This window comes from Lactuca virosa, chromosome 7 (genome assembly GCF_052849685.1).
Source record: "Lactuca virosa cultivar CGN04683 chromosome 7, Lactuca_virosa_CGN04683_v6, whole genome shotgun sequence".
Lineage (NCBI taxonomy): Eukaryota > Viridiplantae > Streptophyta > Magnoliopsida > Asterales > Asteraceae > Lactuca > Lactuca virosa.
This window is the reverse complement of record NC_136432.1, coordinates 14,777,530-14,789,502: the sequence shown is the minus strand read 5'-3', so window position 1 is coordinate 14,789,502 and position 11,973 is coordinate 14,777,530. Positions and strand designations below refer to the sequence as shown.

Here is an 11,973-nt window from a genome sequence, read left to right as displayed (position 1 = left end):
TGATATATATCAAAGCCTAGTATGTTAAATTTTAGTCTTTGTTTCTTAGATTCCAAGTTTTGTGTAGTTGAATGATCACTTTAATTGCATGGATTTGTTACCTAGTTGTTTATGAATCTTAAATTGCTAGAGCTAGTGATTGACTAAATCTTAGAATAAGTAATAAAGATAGCTACTTTAACTATGATAGAGAACATAATTAAATCAGAATAGTGTGTTGTTTATTTGTCTAGATCATAGATTTATCATTTATAGCCCTATAATCTTAATAATCAATTTAGAGTCCCACTTGTGTAACACCATTGCATAGTAGTTCATAAATTGGTGAAAATGTTAGGAGATCAGACCGAGATTTATAATAACTTTTATATTGGTAACCAACTAAAATAAATCCATGTGTTGAAACTAACCATAGAAAAAACGGTGATTCAAAGCTAAACGGAAGTGTTTTTATTCTCTTGGTTTACAATCCTCTTTAGTTATTTGCTTGCTTTACTTTATTTTAGTTGACTGAGTAATTAAATTTATCTTAACTTGTAGACTCAGATAAAACCCTCACATTTAGTTGTTTTCTTAGTTTAGCTTTTAGTAGTTATTTTATTAATTAAATATTGTTCCCTATATTCGACACCCGACTTACTTTTCTATACTATAATTGGACTAGGTACATTGCCTAGGTGCATTTAGCTTGTTAAGTTGGTTAGGTTTATAAATTTAAAACTAGTAGGTATAATTGTGCATATCATGCTTTTGGCGCTATTGACGAGGACCGTCTTATTTAGTTTTTAGGTTAATTGCTTAAGGTTAATTGATCCCTTTTGTAGGGTAAAAACCGCAAAAAGTTAATTTTCTATATTATTTTATTTTTCTGTTTCATCAGAGTTCACGACGTGACAGTCTTCCTGTCACGACGTGAGAACTGGGTTTTTCAGTTTTTGTTTAATTCATTTTAGTTTGTTTTTACGGTTTTCGTTTGTGTTGTTTCAGTAATATATGACCAGTGGATCAAATTTCCGATCGTGCCACCACATGAAGATCCAAAATTTGCATTCTAGAAGAACAAGGATAAAAAGGTCGGCGAATCGAATAGCAAGTTTCAATCGGACAAAGTCGAAAGCTTTGATAAAACTCCCGACAAGAAAGGCACCAGATATGAACAAGAAACCAAAAGTGATTTAGAAGAAGAAGTCAAAAGCAAAGTAGAAGAGATGGCGGACATCACGACAATGACCATAGAGGAATATAATCGGCAAATGTGTTATGATAATGGGTTGAGTATCGTACCACCATCTATTCCATCTTATACAAACTTTGAGCTCAAGGGACATATCCTCACTATGCTCAAGGATATTCCACTTTTGGGGAAGGATCATGAAGACGCGTATTGAAATATTGACGAGGTCTTGGACATTGCAAACTACTTTAATGTTCCAAATGTTTCGCGAGATGTAGTGTTACTAAGGATGCTTCCAGTAACGTTTACATGAGTTGCTAATGATTGGTTGAAGTCACTCTCACCTTGTTCAATCACTACATGGACCAACCTCCGTGAAAAGCTCATCCAACAATTCAGCCCTCCTTTGAAGATAGAAAAATTAAAGAAGAATATCCAAAATCTTCAACAATTGGATGGCGAATCTCTACACGAAGCATGGGAGAGATAGAAAGGTTTACTTCAAAATTGCCCACAACATGATCTCAATGTTCAACAAGAAATCTCCATTTTTAGGATGAGATTAATGTGAGCACTCACCAACTCCTTAACTCTCAAGGATCAATGAAAAAGAAGGATCCATCGATGAACAAAGCTCTAATCGTAGAATTTGCCAAACATTCATGAGAATATCATAACCTAAGAGAAGATGTGACGAGAGGAAAAGTAAATGGAGACGCATGAAACGAGAACTTAGCGGCGCTGATGGAAAAGCTTGATAATACGGATAGTAGGATTATCAAGATGGGTTAATTCATATACACCATACAGGTGGGTTGTGACAGCTGTAGCGGGCCACATTTGAAAAAAGATTGTGACTTGGACGAGAACGGGAATTAGAAAGTGCATGTCTGCTACTCTGGTGGTAACTGATATGATGAAGATGGGAGGAAGCCAAAGAAAGAGTGGTTTCCATATGATGAATACAAGAAGGCGAAAGAAGAAACATATAGGAAAACAGGTCGAGGATATTACCAAAAGAACAACCACCGCCTGAGAAGAAACCCAATTTTGAGTCAATGTTGAATAGGTTCAAGGAATCTAGTAAGAAGAGTCATGATGCTACTGATGCCTCATTGAGAAACCAAGAAGCCTCCATAGTAAATATAGAGACTCAATTTGGGTAATTAACCAAACTTGTGCATGAAACATTAATTCTTAGCAAAACTAATCCAAAACCACAACCTCATGTAATGGCAATACCTGTTGAAGACTACATTATTCTTGAACCTTTAGTGATCCTTGATGCAGCCACAAAGTAGCCCAATCCACAGCCGAGAGAAGTAAAGTACGAAAAAGAAAACTCTTTTGCCCAGTATGCATAACGTGCAGAGCATCATGTCATGCCCTCGCCTGAGTAGAACAACACTAAGACTTCTTTAGTTCAGTTGTATCATCCCCCATTACCTTATCCTTCTCGAGCCAACCAACATCCATTAGAACAGGAGCATAAAAGATTGATTGAACAAGTGAATGAAATTCCAATTAACATACCTTTCATTGAATCCATGGCAAAAATGCCTGAATATGCAAACTTTCTTCAAGACCTACTCAACACTAGTCAAGAATTAGAAAATATGTGAAAATTTGTTCTTAATGAACAATGTTCAATGGTTGTAACAGGAGGAATACCGACCAAGATGGGAGATCCAGGACGCCTCACTTTATCATGTGAGTTTTGGAAATGCAACAAAGACTTATGCTTTGGCTGATTCAGGAGCAAGTATCAACTTGATGCCATATTCATTCTACCAAAAGCTTCACTTTCCAGAATTGAAGAACATGAGAATGGCGATTCATATGGTAAATCGTTCGGTTACTTATCCTAGGGGATTGTCGAATATTTATTGGTTAAAATTGAATTTTTTTTTCCAATTGATTTTGTTGTTTTAGATATGAAAGAGGATGAATAGGTGCCTATTATTCTTGGTTGTCCAGTACTTAATACCGCAAGAGCTTTAGTCGATATTCACGAGTCTAGGCTTACATTACGAGTAGGAAAAGAAGTAATAACTATCGGGGTCGACAAAAAGATCACACATTCACCTAATAATGATGTATTTTTCATGGAGGAAGTGAGTGAGGAAAACCATGAAGATGATAATGAGCATGAAGAGTTGGTTAAATTAATTGAAGAGGAGTTATGAGTTTAGGAGAACCCTAAAATGCAAAAAATATGTGAAGCTTACAAAGCCTAGAGCATCAATTTCAATCACCTTTGAAGTGTTTGCATTCACTACTCAAAGTGTGGAATCCAAGGAAGAGCTTAGTAATAAGAAGATGTAACAAGATAGCAAAGAGACCATAGTTTGCAAGATGGAAGTGGATATCATACAACCCGATAAGTAGAATAAGAAGAGCAAAGTGGCTGAAAAATCTCAAGGAGTCAAACACAAACAAGATCCAAGTGACAACCCAAAGAAAAAGGAAAACACGAAGAAAGCTTGTAGAAGATGGGTTACAGCTTATAAAATCAAAACGACTTGAGATGAAGGAGAAGAGGGATATTCTGCTCCCAACCGGCACAACATAGATCGGGAAGGAGCTCGGCTCAAGACTCCATCAAAAGAAGCGCTTCTCGGGAGGCAACCCGAGTTTGGTTTGCATTTTTCATACCTTTTCATTTTATTTTTATTGTTTCATTTTCGATTTTACTTCTTAGGATTAGTCGCTCGTTCATTTTCTATTTTAAACCAAGTATGGGGTCACATGAGTGTTCTAGCGAATTTTTTTTTATAGTTTTTGAAGAAAATTTTGGTTTACACAGTACTCACGGCTTGGCCATTTATTTTCATGGCGTGGGGTTCAAAGAGAGTCCCGATGAAAGTTTTCAACTCTTACGACATGAGCCATACTTGGTCACGATGTAAGAAAAGGTGGACCATATCAGTTTTACCCCTAAACTAAAGCATTTGATTATTTCTTTGTCAAAAACACTTACGATGTGAACACTCCACTATTTAGTCCCCATTTCTATTTTTGGATATTTCATTTACTTTTTTCTTCACATTTTCTTGCTAAAATTAACATCCAAGGTACGACTTACCTGCTTAATACCTTTAATTTTTCTTGTTAGTGCCTCTTAAAACTTAGGGCTCGATTTCAGCATTTTATTTGTCAAAATCATGAATTTTTATTGAGCAATAAGGCTTGCATGTTTAATTACTAGGTTTAGAACTGCAATTAGACAAAAACCCTATTCATGCTTTTTGGTTAATTTCTTCAAAACATGGACCAATTTCAGAATGCTGCCAAATTGTCCTCATGACGTGAAGCCCTTAGGCTCATAGCATGAACACTAGAAAAACAACTTGATTCTTTTCTGTTTTAACTTGATTGCTATTCCTTTCTTTTTTGTTGTGTTTGTTCTTTATTTTTGCATTATCATGGGACCAAGGAAAGCTCCACAACAAGCCCAAGGAGATTTTTCCAGCCTCCACCCGTTTTATCGGTTTCCAAACAACATTTCACACGATGTTTTGAAAAACTAAGATAACTGATTGGGATGGTCACACAAACTTGAATTTGCTATTTTAGAAACTATCGATTGGGCAAACTTACATGACATCGGAATCTTGGAAAGGCTCAACCCATACCTTACAAAGTTATATGTTGCGAATGGAATTTCAATTACTTGCAATGGTTGGAGAAACCTATTTTCCATTAAAGAACTGATCTATAAGGAGCTTTGTGTCGAATTCTTTGCTACGATGTGTTTTAAGGAAAATACGTAGGATCCTCAATATGAAAAAGCGCTTGTGTTTCGGCTTGGAGGTCAATACCTGGAGTGTAGCTTGGTTGATTTGGCCTAAAGGATGGGTTTATACGAACATCATGAAGCTTTTTGCCTCAATTTTTTACATTCTTATGGACCATAGCTAGAGATTATTCTAAAGGTGTCAATAATTATGGGTTTTAGTATACTATTGCAAAAGGTAACTACAACTCGAGTATCTCACAAGAGAGTCAAACTCGTTGTCCAATTCACAACCTTATCCACCGCCTTGTTACTTTTAGTATTAATAATAATAACCATGGCGGTAAGGTTACTAGCCTCAATCTTTTTTATCTATGGACCATCTTGGCACCGGGTGTTTTCCGCAATATCCTCCACTTTCTTGCTAAATTTTTGGGGGAGAAAATAGTTAATTCATGAGCAGGAAGCCCAATTGCGGGTGGGCATTTCGTGACGTGCTTGGCAAAATCATATGGTATATATATTCCAGGCTTGGTTCGTACGTTAACATGCATTGAAGGTAGCAATCTTACCATGAACTACTTAGAGTCAATGAGGGTGGTGGTGAACATAGAAGGAATTTATTGAATACCCCGGATGACGAGGAGTTGTGAATAGAACGCGTGGAAGAGTAAATAATGAGAGGAAGGAGAAATGTGCGAGCATGAGGAGAAGGAAGAGCACCACCACTCCCATAATAGAGGGTGTGGAGTTTCAAAGGACCTGTTTCAAAGCGGGTTGGTTTATATTTGGATAATCTTCGTGGGGGCATGAACTATCATTGTCAATCGATTGACATATTATTTTCACATTTCCACATAGATCGCCCGGAGCATATGCCGCCTCAATTGCTATACATTCCTACTTGGGGATAATTATGAACTATCGGTGATTTTGGGGCAGGAACGAGTGGTGCTAGAGACGAGGATGACGAGTGAATTTTATCCTTTTTATTTTTATTTATGGTTTTATTTGTGTTTGTTTTAATTTGTTTTATTTTGGTGTGTTTGATTTGTTTTAAAACCTTGTAATCGAATGTTTGTTTTTGTTTCCTTGTTTCAATCATAGGATTTCTTTTTATTTTTGTTGATCGCAAAAATTATTTCATTGTCGAGAAAAGTCGTAAGAGTTGAAAGTTAACAATCGAAGATCACAACTTTTCATAAGTTTGTGGTGCTTATCAAGTGAAGAAGAGATTAAGAGAGTTTTTACAGAAAAATGGAGTCTAAAAATAGCTTAGGGTCATTATGAAGTCAAGTAAAGTTTTACCAACACATGCCTTTTGGCAGAAAAAATGGAGTCTAAAAACGACGTGACTCCCATTATGTCACGATGTGATGGTTTATTCAAATTGATCTTGGATTTGAAGATTACTTTCTCACGACGTGGTGACTTTACCGTCACGTTGTGAAGCACCAGATGATAGTGATTCAAAATTTCTCACATTCGACCTCACGACGTGTTCTCTACTATTTCGCGTCGTGACTAAAGTTAATTACCTTAATTTGATTATTTTCGCAATACATTTTTCAAAGTTAAAGTTTTTGGTTTCTTTATCGGGCATATTCATGAGAAGCAGTAGGAGTCCAGTTCCAACAATTTATTTGAGATGTTGAAGCTTTCCCACCACAATTGTATTCGATCTTGCCACTACTACCCCATGAGAGTCTATTCATTTTTCCCCCGTTTATTTATTTTTATGTGCTTTTAATTTTTTTTATGCATAAAATGAGGGCATTGTATGAAATAAGTGTGGGGTAGGGGGTCGTAGAACGATTTTGAAGCATAAAAGTTATTACAAAAGTGCTAGAATTTTAAAAGAAAAATTAATTATATAGACTTGCAAATTTTGTCTGATAAATCTACTCATTTTTAAAAATTTTATATTATTGCATTTGGGTTGGTTTGCTAGTGTTATGCAGGATGATTCAATGTGAACTCTAAGATTTAGTTGAGCCAATATGTTTTAGTGTATTTATCGCTTCCCAATCCTAGTGAAATCATGAGACAAAAACGCAACCTTGGGTAGTTTAAGGGACATAAAAAGTTTAGCATCATGTACTAGAAACGTATGCATGAAAGCTTATATAGTCATTGCATTTTAGACTAATACCTTTAACCAATGAGGGTTGAAGTTAAGTTCCCTTGCTTAAGCATATATTTTTCTTTTAGGTTTTTAGTTCTGATTGAAAAAAGTGAGTTGTGAAAAAAGAAAAAAAAAGTAGCAGAAAGTTTGTTGAGCATGAAGATCAAGAAGTATGCAGAAAAGTTCAAAAGTTACAAATATTGAAGATTCAAATTGAAGAAAGTGAAGAATAAGGAAAATTTGTCAAAAGTCAAATGTGTATTATTCAAAGTTGTAGTTTTTCTTTCTAGGTTATTTTACCACACGTATTTTGGGAGCTTAACCAAAAATTACCTTGAGGTTAAGAAAGTTTTATGGGGATGGATTTGGAGGGATATATAAAATGAATCTTGTTAAAAATAAGTGGGAAGCGTTTATAAGGATCGTAAATATTTATAGCTTGGGAAGTATTTAGGATGTTTAGACACAAATGCATGCATTGAGGTGATACGTAATTAGTGGGTTCAATTCAGATTGGTTTGTGTGATATTGGTGGGCAAGGTTCTGCGTGATGTATTAAAATAAGTTTTGCTTGAGGGCAAACAAAAGACAAGTGTGGGGTATTTTGATATTTTCTTATATATACATATACATAGGCATTATTTTAATACAATTAAGCTATATTTTGGTGAAATGCAAAGATTTTTAGTACTTATAAGGTAAAATTGTATTTTGCAGCCAAAAAGAAAATTTTCAAGGAAAAGGAGATGAAATTAACGAAAGTTTGATACTTGGAGGACTGAAGGTGAAACTAGGAGCTTAAAGTAGAAGAAATCAAGCATTATACACTTCCCATGATGTGGACAACAACATGTCATAGTGTGGCATTCATAAGATTATCGATCCCAACATAATAACCATCTTCACGAGATGACATATTGCCTTTCACGTCGTGCCCACGTGTCATCAGAAGACTCCTATACGGACATGCACTGTTTCCTTGGCGCATACGGGATATACATGAATCGCATACGTGGTGACCATATTTTGGAAACTATATATATCGAGTATAATATCGAAATCAGAAGTTTAGGAGTAGAGAGTTGCGATTAAAGAGTAAAAAAATAACCTTCTAAGAACCCTTGGAAGGTAGAAGAAGATTTGAAATCAAGCGATCAAATGATTGAAGCAAGGAATTCTCATTAATCATTCGGTTTGCTTAGATTTTATCATGTCTAGCTTAGTTTTCTGTATGATTGTGTGTTTCTTTTCTACAATTATGAGCTAAATAATTAGACTTTCGTTTAGAAATGACGAACCCTAATACTATGTGTTAGTTTCGGTTTTCATGGATTTTATGAAGTTAGTTTAGCTTGTGTTTGATATATATATATATATATATATATATATATATATATATATATATATATATATATATATATATATATATATATATATATCAAAGCCTAGTATGTTAAAAGTTTCAATCTTTGTTGCTTAGATTCCAAGTTTTGTGTAGTTGATTGATCACTTTAATTTCTTCAACTTGTTACCTAGTTGTTTATGAATCTTAAATTGCTAGAGCTAATGATTGACCAAATCCTACAATAGGCAATAAAGATAGTTGCTTTCACTGTGCTACAGAACATAATTAAATCATAACTAGGTTTTACCCGCCGCGCGTTGCAGCGGCAGTAACAGGTTTAAGTTGAATTTTGACGATTGTATTGATAAAAGTTACACACTGTGGCATCTGTTGGTAGATTAATATAGAATATCGGTACCACTAAATAACTCCATTTTATACTGTCGAATGAAAATGTATTATATGCGACCGAAATCATAGGTAGGAAACGTACATAAAAATAATCACAAAAATGTACACAAAATTTACATCAAAACGTAAAGAAACTTGAATTTATATGAACGTATATATAAAAATAAGCAAGTAAGATTATTTTATTAAGTCAACGCATAGAAGTTCAAACAATAAAAAACCTAGTATATGTGATCGATTGATATGTAGGAGAAATATATAAAAATAAGCATGAAAACATTAAAAAAATTACTTTGAAATATAGATAAACTCGAATTTGTACCAATACATACATAAAAAAACAAATATATTTTTTTTAATTGACGAATGAAAGTTCTAAATATTGACAACCTCGAATTTATACCGAGTCATACATTAATATAAGCACATTAAAAATTAATTTTTTTCAGTTAACGAATAGAAGTTAATAAGAAAAATTAGATTATACAAAATTCAAAATCGATGGTCAAAGCGACATTTTACATAGTTTAAATCCAAATGAATGAAGACGCACTTTACAAAGTTTAAAGCTAAGGGGGACAAAGTGAAATTTGACAAAGTTGAGGGTGGTAATTATAGGAAAATCATATTATATATACTACAGAAAAAAAACACAAAAAACTTAGGGCAAAAGTGACAATATACAAAGTGCAAAATCGATGGGTTAAATGAGATTTTATAAAGTAGAGGGGTGTAAAATGTCATTTTATAAAATAGGGGTCAATAGCAAAAGAAACATAGAAGAAAAGGGTTTAAAATGCAAAAGTAAAGAAAATGAAAGGGATGAAAACCAAAAGAATGAACCACCAACATTAGTTTTTAGAAGATATATAATTAGTGTTTTGGTTGTTTGTCTAGATCATAGATAATTAACCTTAGATTTATCATTCATAGCCCAATAATCTTAATAATCAATTTAGTGTCCCGCTTGTGTAATACCATCGCATAGTATTGGTGAAAACGTTAGGAGATCGGACTAAGACTTATAATAACTTTATATTGGTAACCAACTAAAATAAATCCATGTCTTGAAACTAACCATAGAAAAAAAGGGCGATTCAAAGCTAAATGGAAGTGTTTTTATTCTCTTGGCTTACAATCGTGTTTAGTTATTTGCTTGCTTTAGTTTATTTTAGTTGATTGAGTAATTAAGCTAATCTGAACTTATAATGTAACATTGCAAAAACATGAGAATATTTTTCATTTTTCAAACCATTTCAAAATTCGTTAGTTACATAAAACATAGTTTCTCAAAACCATAAACATGAATCAAAGTATCCGAAAATAAAAAGTCATATAAAAATCCATGATGATGTGGATAATCAAGCGTTCACCTTCCCCTGTCCTCTGAAAGTAGCTGAAACCAAAACATCAAACTGTAAGGCAAAGCTTAGTGAGTTCCCCCAAAATACCACACACACACACAACTAATCAGATAACAACATGCATATATGAGCCTTCAGTCTGACTGGGCCGCCTCGCAGGGCCTACAACCTATCTGGACCGCTCTTCGGGCCTTTAGCCTGACTGGACAGCCTCGCATGGATGTACAGCCTATCCGGACCACCCCATGTATCTTGTCCTTTAGCACAAAGCAGGACCGCCTGAACCTGACCAAACAATAACATGTCGACATATAGAGTAACATTCAATAGCAAGCAACTACACGTAATCATATAGATCTACCAATATAACAGTTCACTACAACATTGCAACATCCTATATATACCAGGATATATAACACAACCTAGTGGGTTAGTATTGGTAACTTCGACCCACGAGTACAGTAAAGAAAACTCACCTTAATGTTAGAAAAATATTTTAACTGAATGTTGCTCCAAATACTGGCTCTACAGGTCACCTACATAACACACATGGACCAAGCCTCAATCTACTACTCAAAATATCCCAAATCACCTAAAGTCAAACTTGGTCAAAGTCAACGGTCAAAAGTCAACTACAGTTGGTCGCCACGCTGTGGCCATCCCTGGCCACGTTGTGGCTGCTAAACGACAAGTAAGACAAGTTTCTACCTAGCCGCCACGTTGTGGGGATTGGTTTGGACGGTTTAATCCATTAAGCCACTTTCCCACAACTTCTTGAGCTCTAAAGCCCATATCTGGTTCTCCCTATGGTCTTGATGGATAAAGTGTCACACCCCAAAACCGGAACGGCGGAAACGTTCTGGGGTGGAGGACGTCATGTCAAGTATCACAACATATGCAGTATAGTAATCAAAGTACAACAACCATTGCATTAATAGTAATAATTTTACATAAGTTACATTTAGCAACAACATCAAAAGTAAATACAGAGAATAACATAAACTGCAGCTTGGTACTAGGCTGACTTCGCAAAAGTTCCCGGAGTGTACCTGTCTATCAATGACCTGAGAATACAAGTTATTTTGAAAGGGAGTATCAGCATTTTAATGCTGGTGAGTTCATAAGTATTTAATGGCATTGATATAAATACATGATTTTCTTCAAAATAATCTTATAAAAGATAGTGATTTAGAATTTACAGAGTATTAGAATTTCTCCCAGAAAATCCTATATTTTCTAATAAAAGTAGTTTTCTACCAAAACTCGACTGCTCTATGTTTAAGTGCATGAGTTTCTCTACTGAAAGCAGCCTTCTACCAAGACCCAACTGTTTATTGTCTAAGGAGTATTTTCCCCTAAAAGTACTATCATTATCAAAAATAGTTTATACTTTAAGGAATATGTGAGAATATGCCAAATAAAAGTAAATAGGGAAAATAATACTTTTCTTCAGCAATGACGTTGCGGTTTTATAAAGAAATAAAATACAGACTCCAGGTGGTATTGAATGAACAACACGCCTCGGAGAGTCTAAAGAATGAAGTACAGACTTCAGGTGGTATTGAATGAACAACACGCCTCGAAAAGCCTAAATGAATGAAGTGTAGACTCCAGGTGGTATCGAATGAACAATACGCCTCGAAAAGCCTAAATGAATGAAGTGTAGACTCCAGGTGGTATCGAATGAACAATACGCCTCGAAAAGCCTAAATGAATGAAGTTTAGACTCCAGGTGGTATCGAATGAACAATACGCCTCGAAAAGCCTAAATGAATGAAGTGTAGACTCCAGGTGGTATCGAATGATCAATACGCCTCG

At 34.8% G+C, this 11,973-nt stretch overlaps 1 non-coding gene across 1 annotated transcript; it reads right to left on the bottom strand.

The window, feature by feature from the left end:
* Positions 1–1,592: 1,592 nt before the first annotated feature.
* LOC145128068 (small nucleolar RNA R71) lies at positions 1,593–1,699 on the bottom strand. The gene has a single exon (XR_013716670.1). It is a non-coding gene; the product is annotated as a small nucleolar RNA R71 (small nucleolar RNA).
* Positions 1,700–11,973: the final 10,274 nt, after the last annotated feature.